The sequence below is a fragment of the Rhinopithecus bieti genome, unplaced genomic scaffold, assembly GCF_001698545.2.
Source record: "Rhinopithecus bieti isolate Rb0 unplaced genomic scaffold, ASM169854v2 scaffold_48475, whole genome shotgun sequence".
Taxonomy (NCBI): domain Eukaryota; kingdom Metazoa; phylum Chordata; class Mammalia; order Primates; family Cercopithecidae; genus Rhinopithecus; species Rhinopithecus bieti.
Window position 1 is genome coordinate 181,357 of NW_016820473.1, and position 15,032 is coordinate 196,388.

The window sequence follows — 15,032 nt, forward strand, 5'->3', positions numbered from 1 at the left end:
CTATTTTTCGTCATTTTGTATTTTTTACCCTCTGGCAAACTTTTCTCCCCTTATAAAATTCCTCCTTTCACATAAAAGCCTAACGCAACATTGCCAACTCTATGAATTCATTTTCTACCTTCTTAGGTCAAATTGACTTCTATCCCCAGTATTATCAAAAAGTAGTATTTATTTACCTATCCTATAGGTAATACACAATATCACGCTTTACTTATTTATCTTTCAACTCTCTTGGCTGAGGCTTCAACTTCTGCATTTGTAAAAAGTGAATAGTAATGGCGTTTCCTCATAGAACTGTGGCTAGGATTAAATGATTTGACATGTCAACCATGATTTAAATAACAAGCACTATCAACTTAGAGAAATTCAAAGTTGATTTTACTCTGAGCCATGTTTGTAGACAATAGCCCAGGCACGCAACTTCAGAGCAAACCAAGAATGTGCCCCAGAGTGGGCTACATGAGGTATAGTACTTACAGATTTCCACAAAGAAAATTGGGGAAGGAGACAGTGAAGCAAAGGTGATATTCTTACAATTCTGACTGGAGCTTAGTGACATCACACATAAGATAAAGCAAATAGAGTAAAATCTTAGCAAGTGTATAGACATCTCAGTGTATGGAGGGGGATGATTAAGTCTATCCTGCTTTTGTGTTTCATCTGATATGCAAGGTTACAATTGTTATGTGTCAGTCAAATATTTAACAGAATGTAGCCTTCCACACAGGAGTTCGGATTAGTTCATAGACCTAGTTTCTATTCTTTGTGTCCAACCCGCAGTCATCTTGGGCCACTTTTAAAAATGTTTCTTTCAGATTTTCCTTTTCTGATAGACTTATGTAAAACACTTAGTAGCTTTTATAATGATTGTGACTTTCCCATCTAGACAATATTAATTCTGGTAGAATCCAGTCACCAGTATACATTTTCTTGATAAGTAAATGACAATAAATAAATAATAAATTAGCTTTTTGAAGCAAGAGTAATTTAAATAGCTCATAATTAAGAAATTCATTTCTATATTAATGGACTGGTAAACAGATATGTAGAAAATAAGCAATATGTATGGTCAAATAAAAAGTTGTAACTAAAATTGATTTGGTTGGAAAAGAATGGCTTCCATAAGTTTTGCTATCAGTAAATTTTTATCCTAAAATGACTAGAAAGAACTCCCTGGTTAAAGCCTTGTTTTTCAAATCACATAGCTTATTTTTTGTGCAGCAAACCCAAGGACAAAATGGAATAGGAAATCTATTTTGAGATGTAAATGTAGAAGCACTTTGAGATATTTAACATGGAATAGTGCTGCAGACATTTATTCAAAACTTCAGCTGTTATAAAATGCCAAGCCAGTTTTTCATAAACCTAAGTGTGACAACCCAAGTATATGATAAATAAGAAAAAAAGAATGCTATTAGTTGACAAGTGAGTGTATTCTTATTGTGCCTTAAACTTTTGTTTGTATTATTAGTGAATTCTGCTATTTCTTCTGTTGCAAATTTGAAAATAAATATGTTGCATTTCAATAGAAAGGAAGTTTAAAGGAAATAAAGCAAACTGATTAACCTGCTCTTTTGACTTTAATCAGTTGGGCTAGTTGCATTTAAATCAGAAATTTCCTGGAACAGCAAAATAAACTGAGCTCCTCAAATGTTCTGTAGCTTGCAGAAACTGGATAGAAATTATTTTATTTAAAGTTTAAACAGCAATAATGTCAAAGAATCATAGATATCAAAGTCAGAGAAGTTCTTTTCCACATCTTTTATGCCACAAGCTAGCAGTAGCTATGCTATGTGTTAATTGCCATGTTCCTTAGGAATACTTTGACTCTTGAGTAGATAAGGCTACAATCTAATAAAAAAAAAAAAAAATACATCTCATTGGAAGTGACTTTCTAAAGGACTTTTACGTAAACATATCTCAGAAAATAAACAGAAATCAGCCAGTATGCATCACAAGATTAAGAAAATGGCCCAGAAAAAAAAAAAAAAAATAGTTCTGTTAAGAATGAGAGTAATAAGAGAATTCTAGTAAAATATTTATCCTTCAGTGAAAACTCGTATTTATTTATAACTTAAAATACCAATTTTGTTGTTTAAATTAAAAGGATGTAATAAAATATTACAGAGTGGCTTAAACACCAAAATTGTATTTATTGTTTTACGGTTTGGGAGTTTAGAAGACTAAAATCAAATGTCTGCCAAGTTTGCTTCCTCTGAAGACTGTGAGAGAAAAATAGGCCTCTCTCCTTGGCTCGTAGTTAGTTGACTATCTTTTCTCTGTGTCTGTTTATATCATCTTTGTTCCTTGCATATCTATCTCTGGCTCCAAATCTCCCCTTTTTATAGAGAGAACAGTCATATTAGATGAAGGGCTAAATCTACTCCATTATATTCTTATCTTAACTAATTACATCTGCTAATGACCCCAATTTCCAAATAAGGTTATGTTCTGAGGTGTTGAGTGTTAAGACTTTCAACACAGGAATTCTGGGGAGACATGTTTTGAAAATGGAAACCTAAAAAATATATTTGAATATCTTATATGTGAGGAGCACACGTAATAAAATAAAGGCAATTGCCAAAGAAACGACAGTTAGAGGCAAAATTAAGAATTTGGTTTTGCAATTGCTTAAAGTAAAGGTGAGGAAACTTGACACATAGTTGGCTACCCCCCAGTGACATTTCAAAAATGGAAAAAGTGTGCTTTTACTTTTTTGGTACCATATTACTTCAGTGCTTTTCTATTGTGGATTGCAAAAAGAAACCCCATTAACTGGCATTAACCCCATAACATTAACTGGCCCCCTAACAAATCTTGTCTTTGGTTCTAATCTTACCAATAAACATCATGCAAATCCAGATTTTACTTCCTACCCGTACCAAACACAACCTTTAGATCTTTTTAGCTTTATTTTCAATCCTTTATCGATACTTTTTTCTAGCTTGCTTTTTTCCAAATTCTTTAAAATATTTTCTTTTCTTTTTTTTTTTTTAAGGAACACAAATTGCTAACTTCTAACTTATACTTTTAAGGGCTTATGATTGTACTTCTATTCCCTTTTAAAACTTTTTAAGAAGTCAGATTTTTTTTCTAATTTATTAGTCCCTAAAGTACCCTTGAAATGTCAGGTTTTACAACCAAAATAAGGTTGTATTGCAAAGGCAGAGCCACTGAAGAGAAATTAATGCCTTTAAATGGCTGCCATCAGTAATTCAAGTAGCTACTCTCTAGACAGCACAGAAAAATATGTTGCAAATATAAGTTTCAGAAATCAGCCCTTGATTATCTTTCAAAGAAAGAAAATAAATCTTCTTTTTTTCTTTCTGCGACACATGTGGTTCATGGTATGACACACTCTCACGGGTATATACAGAATATACGTGTCCATTCTAACTACTTAGCTCCTAATCACTGCTCTTTAATAAGAAATCTTTCCTAGTTATTTTTCATCTGGAAGACCCCAAAATAAAAGACTATTACAAAAGAACTTCACTGACCTTCCAAGTTTAATCCAATCTCTGTGCCATTAATTGTGTTACTCTTTTACCGTTCTGATCTAGAAAACATATATTCATTCGTTCATGTATTCATTCAACAAATAATCTTAGAAATTTATGCCAAGTACTATCCTAGATACAGAAGACAAAACAGTGGGGGGAAAAAAAATCTGTGCTCGTGACATTTAGATCTAATGAGGGAAAATTGAATAAATGTAATAATAAATTAACTGTGTATTAGAAAATAATATGCTCTCTGAAGATAAATCAGAAATGAATCCTTTACAACTCTCAAGTAGTGGGAGATATTTTACATGATGATTGAATTATCAAAAGCCATTCAAAATTTGAGAAATTCAAGTAAAAATAAAAGGAAAACTTCCAAATAAGGAAAAAACATCATAAACAAGATCAAAATACAAATAACTGTGGGTAAAATGTTTACAGCATATATGAATATATGACCTCCCTATACAAAGTGAAATTCGAACAAAAGCTACAAAATAGAGTGTATTAGTCTGTTTTAATGCTGCTACTAAAGACATACCTGAGACTGGGCAATTTACAAAAGAAAGGTTTATTGGACTTACAGCTACACATGGCTGTGGAGACCTCACAATCATGGCAGAAGGCAAAGGGGAGCACGTCACATCTTACTACGTAGATAGTAGCAGGCAAAAGGACAGCTTGTGCAGGGAAACTCCCATTTTTAAAGCCATCAGATCTCGTAAGACCCATTCACTCTCAGGAGGACATGAGAAAGACCTGCCCCACGATTCAATCATCTTCCACCAGCTCCCTCCCACAACATGTGGGAATTATGGGAGCTACAAGATGAGATTTGGATGGGGACACAGAGCCAAATGATATCATTCTGCCCCCGGCCACTCCCAAATCTCATATCTTCACATTTCAAAACCAATCATGCCTTCCAACAGTCCCCCAAAGGCTCAATTCATTTCAGCATTAACTCAAAAGTCCACAGTGCAACAGCTCATCTGAGACAAGTCAAGACCCTTGCATCTGTGAGCTTGTAAAATCAAAAGCAAGTTAGTAACTTCCTAGATACAATGGGGGTACAGGCATTGGGTAAATATAACCATTGAAAATGGGAGAAATTGGCCAAAGCAAAGGGGCTATGGGCTCCATGAAAGTCCAAAATCCAGCAGGGCAGTCAAATCTTAAAACTCCAGAATGATCTCCTTTGACTCCACGTTTCGAATCCAGGTCATGCTGATGTTAAGAGGTGGGTTCCCATGATCTTGGGTAACTGTGCCCCTGTGGCTTTGCAGGGTACAGCCTCCCTCCTAGCTGTTTTCACAGGCTGGCGATGAGTGTCTGCAGCTTTTCCAGGCACATGGTGGAAGCTGTCAGTGGATCTGTCATTCTAGGGCCTGGAGTACGGTGGCCCTCTTCTCACAGCTCCACTAGATGATGCCCTAGTAGAGACTTTGTGTGGGGGCTCCAACACCATGCTTCCCTTCTGCGTTCTCTTTGCTTTCCTTCTGCGTTGCTCTAGCAGAGGTTCCCCCATGAGCGCCCCCACCCCTGGAGCAAACTTCTGCCTGGATATCCAGGTGTTTGCATACAGCTTCTGTTTCTAAAAAGTGTTAGAAAAACTTATATTTCTAAGACGTTCTAAGGATGAAAATTTGAAAAGAATAAAAGCCAAATATATGGGCAATAAATTAATGTTTTCTTTCCTTTTAAGTTTGTAATACTCGGGGCAAAGAGTCTAACATGATGTGGAGTTCAATAAAATATCTAATAAAGAAAATGTACGCATGATATAGAGAAAATGTTTAAGGACACTTATGTTCACCACAAGAGAGATAAGGAAACTTAAAGGATGTGAGGTTCTTGGGACTATAAAAAGTTGACACCAGGTTGATTTTTCTGTTGATGGAACAGTTTTTTATCTTGATGTTTGGTGATGGTTACAGAAATTTATATATAATGATTAAATGCATAGAATTATACACACACAGTACCCAATGCCTATTCCTGCTTTTGATATTGTACTTTTTATTACAAGATAAAACCACGGGGGGGACTAAGTGAAAATACCTGACATTATTCCAACAGGGCAATATCCTGTAAATCAATATATTTGAAAATCTATTTGTTTAACTTAATTAAAATACAAATGTAAAGTTTGCTTATGAAGATGATTGTGTTTTCACTATACTAATGCACATAAAAACTTGGCTGTGTTTGAGATAACAGTGCCATTTAGATTTTATGTTTTGATGTATTATGCACGAATGGGTATCTGCGTCCTATAAATCATATCACACAGTATTTAAGTATGTGGTTTCAGACTACCATAAGTAATCAATGGAGGAAACTGGGAAAAAGGTAGATGAGGCTTCTCTGTACTATATTTACAACTTTCTATAAGTCAAAATTATATCCAAATAAATTTTATAAATTATAATGCAAGTGTAAAAATTTCTTTAAAAAGGTGACAGGGTTTTCATTCCCTAAGGCATACATAATTTGTTCCATATTGGAGATAATGTTCTTCAGGTTGTGTCATTTTTTTTAAATACTGTAAACAAATGAAAAACTGCTTCCTGTTTTTTACATTATACAGAATTGAAGTAGGTGTTGTTAGATTGCAATGAGCAATTCAATATGTGATTAGTGTTAAAAATTCTGCTTTTGATCCTTATCAATATTGAGTCATTTTTAAAATTTCAAACATTAACAGTATATTATTCTCATTAACATTATTCAAAAGAATATTATAGTATACCTGATTTACTCTTAACTATTTTCAAAGAAATTATGGAATAGTGACATCAACAAGATAGCAAACCTAGAGCCCCTGGCACTTGTCCCGCTGATGAAGACAAAGCAGCAAATACGTAGCTATATTTTGATGAAAATAACTAAAAGCAAGTGCTGGAATACATCAAGAGAGTGCAGAAACCACAAAGAACACAGAAACTTAGAATGACCACATAGAGAATAAGAGGAAACACCTTGCCTTTGCCACCTCATCTTCCAGCTGGGATCAGCTTAGAACCAGGAGAGACTTCTCCCTACAGCAATAAAGTAACAAGCGGACCTCGGCAGCCCCCATCTCCACCTTGAACACCTACAGTCCTCCTCACCACTGAAAGTAAATCCTATAGTACTCAGTTACTAGGCTCAGATGAGGTAGCTACTTGGAGTCCACACAGCTGTGATCGCCACAGAGAAGGAACCAATGCTGCTTGGCCTCCTATGGCCAACACTGTTACTGTACAGTGCCATCTTGGAATCAGGATGACTGTTGTACTGTGCCCTGCGCTAGGGGCATGAAGCAAGAATACCCTTCCATTGGTGAGGCTTTATCACTGTGGCTCTACCCACTCTTGGTGGACTGCCCTCCTCTACCCAAGCTACTGGACATCCTATCCAGAGGGACCCAGTTGCTGGGTAGCTGCTTCATTTTCCTCCCAATTGCTGCTGCACCCAGCACTTTGAGGTCTGAGCTGACTCAGCACCCTGCCTTCTGAGGAAATGTTTTCTTGTTCACCCAAGGCAATCATACACTCACCCACAGTGCTTAAGCTGAAGTGGCATTCTATCTCCCAGGGAATCAATGTTTTGGCCTAGTCAAGCAGGAGCACCTCCAAAGGCTGAGCTAATGGAGCATTCCACATAGCAAGGAAACAGAGAATTGGCTAAGCTTGGATACCTGACCCTCCAGACCAAACAACTATAGCATCCTGCTTCCCTATAACTGAACTGATTTTCCAGAGTCTGAACTGGTGAAGTGTACTGTCTTCCCAGGTAGTGAAATCATCCCTTCACTGCCCCTGCCCCACAGGTCCATTCTGCCATTCCTGGGTCGTCCATGAATGCATTCTGCTATTCCTAGGTCCATGCCACCACTGTACCCATCTCAGAGAGCTTGGGATACTGGTATGTCATACCATCCTAGGGTCCAGAATCACCACTATGTAGTGTCTTATTGTTTGAAGCATAAGGTGACATTATGCCCTATTGGCTGTGATACAAGGCGAGGGTGCCCACTAACACCACTTCTATTCAACATAGTACTAGAAGTACTAGTAAAGTAATCAGATGAGAAAAAGAAAGAAAAGACATCCAAATTGTAAAGGAAGAAGCAAAATTATCTTTATTTGCAAGTGATATGATCTGATATGTAGAAAACCCCCAAACACTTCACCAAAAACTATTAGAATCAATGAATTGAGTAATGTTGCAGAATACAAAATTAACATGCCATAATATGTGCCATTTCTGCACAAAATAATGACCTAGCAAAAAAAAATCAATAAAACAATCCCATTTATGATAGCATCACAAAATAAAATAAAATATTTGAAAATAAATGTAACCAAGGACTTGAAAGACCTGTACACTGAAAACTATAAAATATTGATGAAAGAAACTGGAGAAGACACAAATAAATGAAAAGATATTCCATGCTCATAGGTTTGAAGAATTAATATTGTTTAAATATCTATGCCACTCCAAGCAATATTCAGATTCACTGCAATCCCTAAAAAATCCCAATGACATAACTCGCAGAAATAAAAATGTTTTTGTGTATAAAACCACAAAGAATTTTAAATTGCCAAAGAAATTCTGAGAATTAAAAAAAATTGTTGGAGGTATCACACTTCCTAATTTAAACTTAAATATTACAAAACTATAGTAATCAAAACAGTATGGGATTGGCATAAAAGCAAACACATAGACAAATATAACACAATAGAGGTCCCAGAAAGAAATCTAAACATACATGGTCAACTAATTTTCAACAAGGATCCAGAGGGCTTTCAACCAATAAGACACAATGGAGATAGTCTCTTCAACAGTTGGTACTGGGGAAACAACTTCCACATGCAAAAGAATGAAAATGAACCCTTATCACACACCATTTTGCTTTTATGGTTTCAGCTATTATGTTTAGAATTAAGTGTAATAATTTGGGTCTAAAAGACTTAAATGTAATACCTAAAACCATAAAACTCCTAGGAGAAAACATAAGGAAAAACTTCTTGAAATTGGTTTTGGTGATGATTTCTTATATAAAAAAACTGAAGCTACAAAAGCAAAATAAATAAATGGCACTACATCAAATTAAAAGGCTTCAGCACAGCAAAGGAAACAATCAACAAAATAAAAGGCAACCTATGAATTAGAAAATAAAATTATAAATCACAAATTTGGTAAAGGATTAATCCTCAAAATTTATAAAGAACGCATACAAAGCAACAAAAGAAAACGTATAACCTAATTTAAAATGAGCAAATAACATCAATAGATAAATATATTTATCCAAAGGAATAAAAATAGCCAAAAGCTATATCAAAAGGTGCTCAGCATCATCAATAGTTAAGGAAACACAAATAAAAGCTATTATGAAATATTATTTTATACCCATTAGGTTAACTATTATGAAAAAGACAACAGATAACCAGTGTTGGTGAAGGTATGGACAAAAGGGAACTTTTGTACATTGTTGGCAGGAGCATGGATTGGTGCAGTCATTATAGAAAACAGTATGGAGGCTCTCAGATACATTTAAAAGAGAATTACCATATAACTCAGCAATCCCTCTTCTGGGTATATATTCAAAGGAAATAAAATTACCACCTACTAAAAATAACTGCACTCTAATGTTTATTGCAGCATTATTTGCAACATCCAAGATATGGAAACAACCTAGGTGTCTGTCAACAGATGACTGGATATTAAAAAAAAAAAAAAAAAAAAACTGTGGTGCAGTAGGCCCCCTTAGTCCTGGAGGATACATTCCAAAACCCTCAATAGATGCCAAACCAGAACCAGATCGTTTTTAATCAGAAAATGTTTCTTTTCATGGCTTCTATGCACAAATTCAATGCCTTTCCCATCTTAACAAAGCTCTGAGGCTATAAACATTTTCATTTAAGGTGTGACAACAAAACTAGCACATTTTGTTCCTTCTTCTCAATTTTATGCAGAGACGTTTTGTTCTTAAAATACATCTTATAACCTCAGCATATAATTTTTTTTTCTTATTGAAAACTTTTACCCTTTCTGTTAAAGAAAGGACTTCATGGCTTCTCTTTGGCATATTCAAATTGCCAGTATTAGTATTCTTGCACTTTAGGGCCATTATTAAGTAAAATAAAGATTACTTGAACACAAGCACTGTGATATGGCAACCTCTATCTGATAACAGAGGTGGCTACTAAATGACTAAGGAGTGGTAGTGAATGCAGTATGGATACACTGGACAAAAGATTGATTCACGTCCCAGGTGAAGAGAAGATAGGCAGTATGAAATTTCATCATGCTACCAAGAAAGGCATGCAAATTAAAACTTAAGAATTTTTTATTTGGAGAATTTTCTATTTAACATTTTCAGACCATGGTTGACCACAGGTAACTGAAACTGTGGAAAACTATTAATAAGTAAAGACTGCTGCAATGCAATATTATTGAACACAATGGAATACTATTCAGCCTTAAGAAAGGAGGAGATCCTGCCATTTGCCACATGTATGCAATTGGAGGACATTATGCTAAGTAAAGTACGCCAGACACAAAAAATATCACATAGCTTCACTCATACATTGAATCTAAAAACTGGGGGGAAGGGCATACAGAGAGAATAACATAATACTTACCAGAGGCAGGTGATCAGGGAGCAAATGGGAGATATAAGTCAAATGATGCAATGTAGCAGATACATAGTATCAATATGTCTAAAGATCTAATATATAACATGAGGACTATAGTTAATAATAGTGTATTATATCCAAAATTTTCACTAAATGAGTAGATTATATCTGCTTTTGTCATAGGGGTGGAAAAAAGAGTAACTATATGAGATGAAGGGTGCAATAAGACATTTCACAGTAATAACTATTCTGCTATATATATGTATGTATGTGTGTGTGTATATATATTGTGTGTGTGTGTGTGTATATATATACATATATGATGAAGTTTGGATATTTGTCCCCACCCAAATCTGCTGTAGAATTGTAAGTCCTAACACCGGAGCTGGGACCTGATGGGAGATGTTTGGGTCATGGGCGGATCTGCCATGGCTTGGTCCTGACTTCACGAGAGTGAGTTCTTGCAAGACTTGGTAATTTAAAAGTGCGTAGCATTTCCCCTCCCCATTTGTCTCTCTCTCTCTCTCACTCCTGCTTTTTCCATGTGAAGTACCTGCTCTCCCTTAACCTTCTGTCATGATTTTAAGTTTTCTGAGGCCTCCCTAGAAACTGAGCAGATGCCAGCACTATGCTTCTTGCAAAGATTGCAGAATAATGAGTCAATTAAACCTCTTTTCTTTATAAATTACCTAGTCTCAGGGACTTCTTCACAGCAATCCAAGAATGGCTTAATACAGAAAATTGGTACTGAGGAGTGGGCATTTCTATAAGGATACCTGAAAATATGGAAACATATTTGGAACTGCATAATGGGAAGAGTTTGGAGGAGTTTAGAGGGCTTTAAAGAAAATGGAAAGATTTGGGAAAGTTTGGAAATGATAGAAGCAGAAGACAACCACATGCCTAAGCAGATAGGGAAGAATCCTCAGAAAAACTCCCCAACCTGCCCAGGTCATTGTGCACAGGGGGCTTGCCTAAACATGCCCATGATGAAAAATTTCATCCCTTAACACATGTGCAGGAAGGGAAATACATCAGTGTGGAATGGCTCAGACTAAAGAACCACCTGTACACTGGGAGTACTGGGTGGAGCCACCAGGAATTTGTGCCTTCTGCTGGGGAGGAACCTAGCTTCTTCAGCTCATGTGGGAACCCTGGTATTCAATTGTGAGGTGGGAGTCTGTTGTCACGACCCCTCTCTTTTCTGAGAGCTTTCCTTTAACTTAATAAATTCTACCCTCCTCACCCTTCAATGTGTCCACATGCCTATTTTTTTTTCCTGGTCATGAGATAAGAACCCAGATTTAGCTGAACTAAGAAGCAAAAAATCCTGCATCAGAACTTCTTAAGAGACTGGATAAATGGTTGTACCAAAATGCTGATAGTGATGCAGACAGTGAGGTCCAAGCTGATGAGGTATCAGATGCAATGAGGAACTCATTGGCAGCTGCAATAAAGGTTATGCATGTTATGCCAGCAGAGCTTGGCTGCATTCTGTTCATGCCCTTGGAATCTGTGCAGGTTTGAACTTGAGAGTAATACTTTCGGATATTTGGCAGAATACATTTCTAAGTGGCAAAACATTCAAGATGTCACCTGGCTGCCTCAAAAAGCCCACACTGAGATCAAAGAAGGATCAAAGAAATGACTTAATGTTGGAAATTGTATTTAAAGAGGAAGCAGAGCCTAAAAGTTTGGGAAATTTGCAGCCTGGCCATGTGGCAGAGAAAGAAAAAGCTCTTCTGAGAGAGGAATTTAAGCAGGTTGTGGAGCAACAACTTACTAGAGACATATACATAAGTAAAAGGGAGTCAAGTACTAATATATAATACAATTGGAGGCATTTCACAGACCTTTGAGGAAGCCCCTCCCATCACAGGCCCTGTGACCTAGGAGGACTGAATGGATTTATTAGCCAGGCCAAAGTCCCCGCTGCCCTGTACAGCCTAGGGACACTGCTCCTCACATCCAGGCTACTCTGGCTTCACCTAGGCTTCAAAGAGGCCCAGGTACAGTTTGGGCTGCCACTTTGGAGAATGCAAGCCATAAACCTTGGAGGCTTCCATGTATCCTTAGGCCTGTAGGTATACAGAATTTTAGAGTGCAAAAACTTAGCAGCCTGCACCTAGATTTCAGAGGATGTATGAGAAAGCCTGGGTGTCTAGTCAGAGGCCTGCTCCAGAGGCAGAGCCCTCACAGAGAACCTCTACTTGGGCAGTGCCAAGGGAAAATGTAGAATTGGAGCCCCCACATAGTATCCCCAGTGGTGCACTGCCTAGTAGAGCTATGAGAAATGGGCCACTATCTTCCAGATCCCAGAAGGGTAGAAGCACCAGCAGTTTGCACCCTGTGCTTGGAAAAGCCTCAGTCAGTCAATAGTCTGTGAGAGCTGTTATGGGGAATGAATCCATAGGGCCACAGGGGCAGAACTGCCCAAGACCTTGGGAGCCCATCCCTGCACCAGTGTGCCCCGAATGTGGGATATGACATCAGTGGAGCTTTAAGATTTAATGACTGCCCTGCTATGTTTCCACTTTCATGAGACCTGTAGCCCCTTTCTTTTGACCACTTTCTCTTTTAAAATATAAATGTTTACTTAATGCCAATACACCTATATCTCCATTGTATTTCGGAAGTAACTAATTTGTTTTTCATTTTACAGGCTCATAAGTGGAAGGGACTTTCTCAGATAAGACTTTGGAGTTTGGAATTTTGAGTTAATGGGAGAATGAGTTAAGACTTTGGGGGACTCTTAGGAGGGCATGATAGTATTTTGCAATGTGAGAAGTACATGAGATTTGGGAGAGGTTGGGGCAGAATGATATAGTTTGGATATTTGTAACTGTGCAAATCTCATGTTTCATTGTAATACCCAAGGCTGGAAGTGCGGCCTTATTGGAGATGTTTGAGTCATATGGGCACATCCCTTATGGCTTGGTGCTGACTTCACAATAGTCAGTGAGTTCGCACAAGATCTGGTTGTGAAAAGTATATAGCAGCCCTCCACCAATTCTCTCTCTCTCTCTTTTTTTTCTGTCTAATTTGCTCTTTCTTTGACCATATCATATGCCTCCTGCCACTTGCTTGCTCCTTTTACCACATCAAGTGCCACATCAACTCCTTTTTTCTGTCTCACTTGCTCCTTTTACAACATCAAAGTCCCATGATTGGGACTTTGTAAACTTCCTGAGGCCCCTCTAGAAGCTGAGCAGATGCCAGCACCATGTTCCCTGCAAAGCCTGTAAAACCTTGAGCCAATTGAACATCTTTTCTTTATAAATTACCCAGTCTCAGATTTTTTTTAGTAATGCAAAAATGGCCATGACATTATATTGTATACCTTTAATACACACAATAAACATGCATTTTTTTAAAAAAAGAAAATGTTCATTTGTGTTAGAAATTTAACAGCCTTTTATTGTCCCATGTCTCTTTATGTGTCATTTTCTTTTCTTTTTTCTTTTTTTTTCTAGACAAGGTCACCCAGGCTGGAGTGCGGTGGACCAATCACGGCTCACTGCTACCTCTGCCTCCCAGACGCAAGTGATCCTTCCACCTTATCCTCTTGAGGAGCTGGTACTATAGGCATGCACCACCATGCCTGGATAGTTAATTATTTTTTGAAGCGATGGGGTTTCGCCATGTTGCCCATATTGGTTTCAAACACTTGAGCTAACATGATATGTGGTCTAGGCCTCTCAAGATGCTAAGATTACAGGAGTGAGCCACCATGCCCAGCCATCATTTTATTTATGTGGAAAATTAAGTGGCAAAGAGCACTGCAGTTAAAGTATCTTATGAAATGGTTGTCTTAACATCTATCTCATAATTAATTACACTTAGTTTTTTTCCACATAGTCAAGGATAATGACTTTGATCTATTTATCACACTTGTTTTAATAATAGATATAATGCTGCTCTTAATTTATTAAGTTTCTATACTTAATACAGAAAACAGATTGCTATTTTGAATTTTCTACACTTGAAACATACACAAACAGAATAGTGAAAAAATTAGAAGGGACTTGTCAAATCCACCTCTCAGAGTATTTAGCTGTTATAGCAGTTTTAATCATGTAGCTACAATCTTGTTTCATCTTTTGCAAACATTTGATAAAATAAGTGAATTAACATAAGAATTCCGATGATACTTAATATACATACATTATGAAAATAAGTTTATGATTACTTTCATGATAAAAATTAATGGGTTTTTTTTTAGTTTCAGATTTTAATGCCAGATATAGTTTAAAGGGAATCTTTCTGGGATATATCCATATGTAGAAGGGGCAAGCCTCTATTGGAAGGAAATTGCCTATAAAGTTAAATAATCCTTATTCAGCCTTGCTTTTCTATGCATCCTGGCATGCTTATTAATATTTCAGCCAAACTAAAAATCAAGGACAGAAAGGAAATAAAATCTGTTGATTAGATATTATATATCTATTTTAAGGCGATGCTAAAGATTATTTTATCAACTGTCATTTAACTATCTTTAGTTCATCTTATAAAATAATTTAATCAGAGTAATCCTTCACCAAATAAGTTTACATTCAAGATTGTATATTTACAGGGAGAAGGATTTTATATGGTGCTAGAATTCAGATTTCCTGAGATAATATAAGTTATTGTATTAAAGATATTATAAAAATGAGAAAGACTTGACTAGACACCTGACAAATGTGCATATGTCTTAACAAAAGGAATGTAAGTGCTAAAATATAATTTTGCTATTACTGTGGACCTAAAAAGAGGTGATCTCTAATTTGCCAGCCAAGCCATAATATACCTGCTCACATAATAATAATTAGCAAGTTTAGTAAATCCCTATTTCTAGCAGAAAGTTGTATGTCTCAACAACAAGGATGGCACACACTTTTTTTTAAAGTTACTTTCAGGA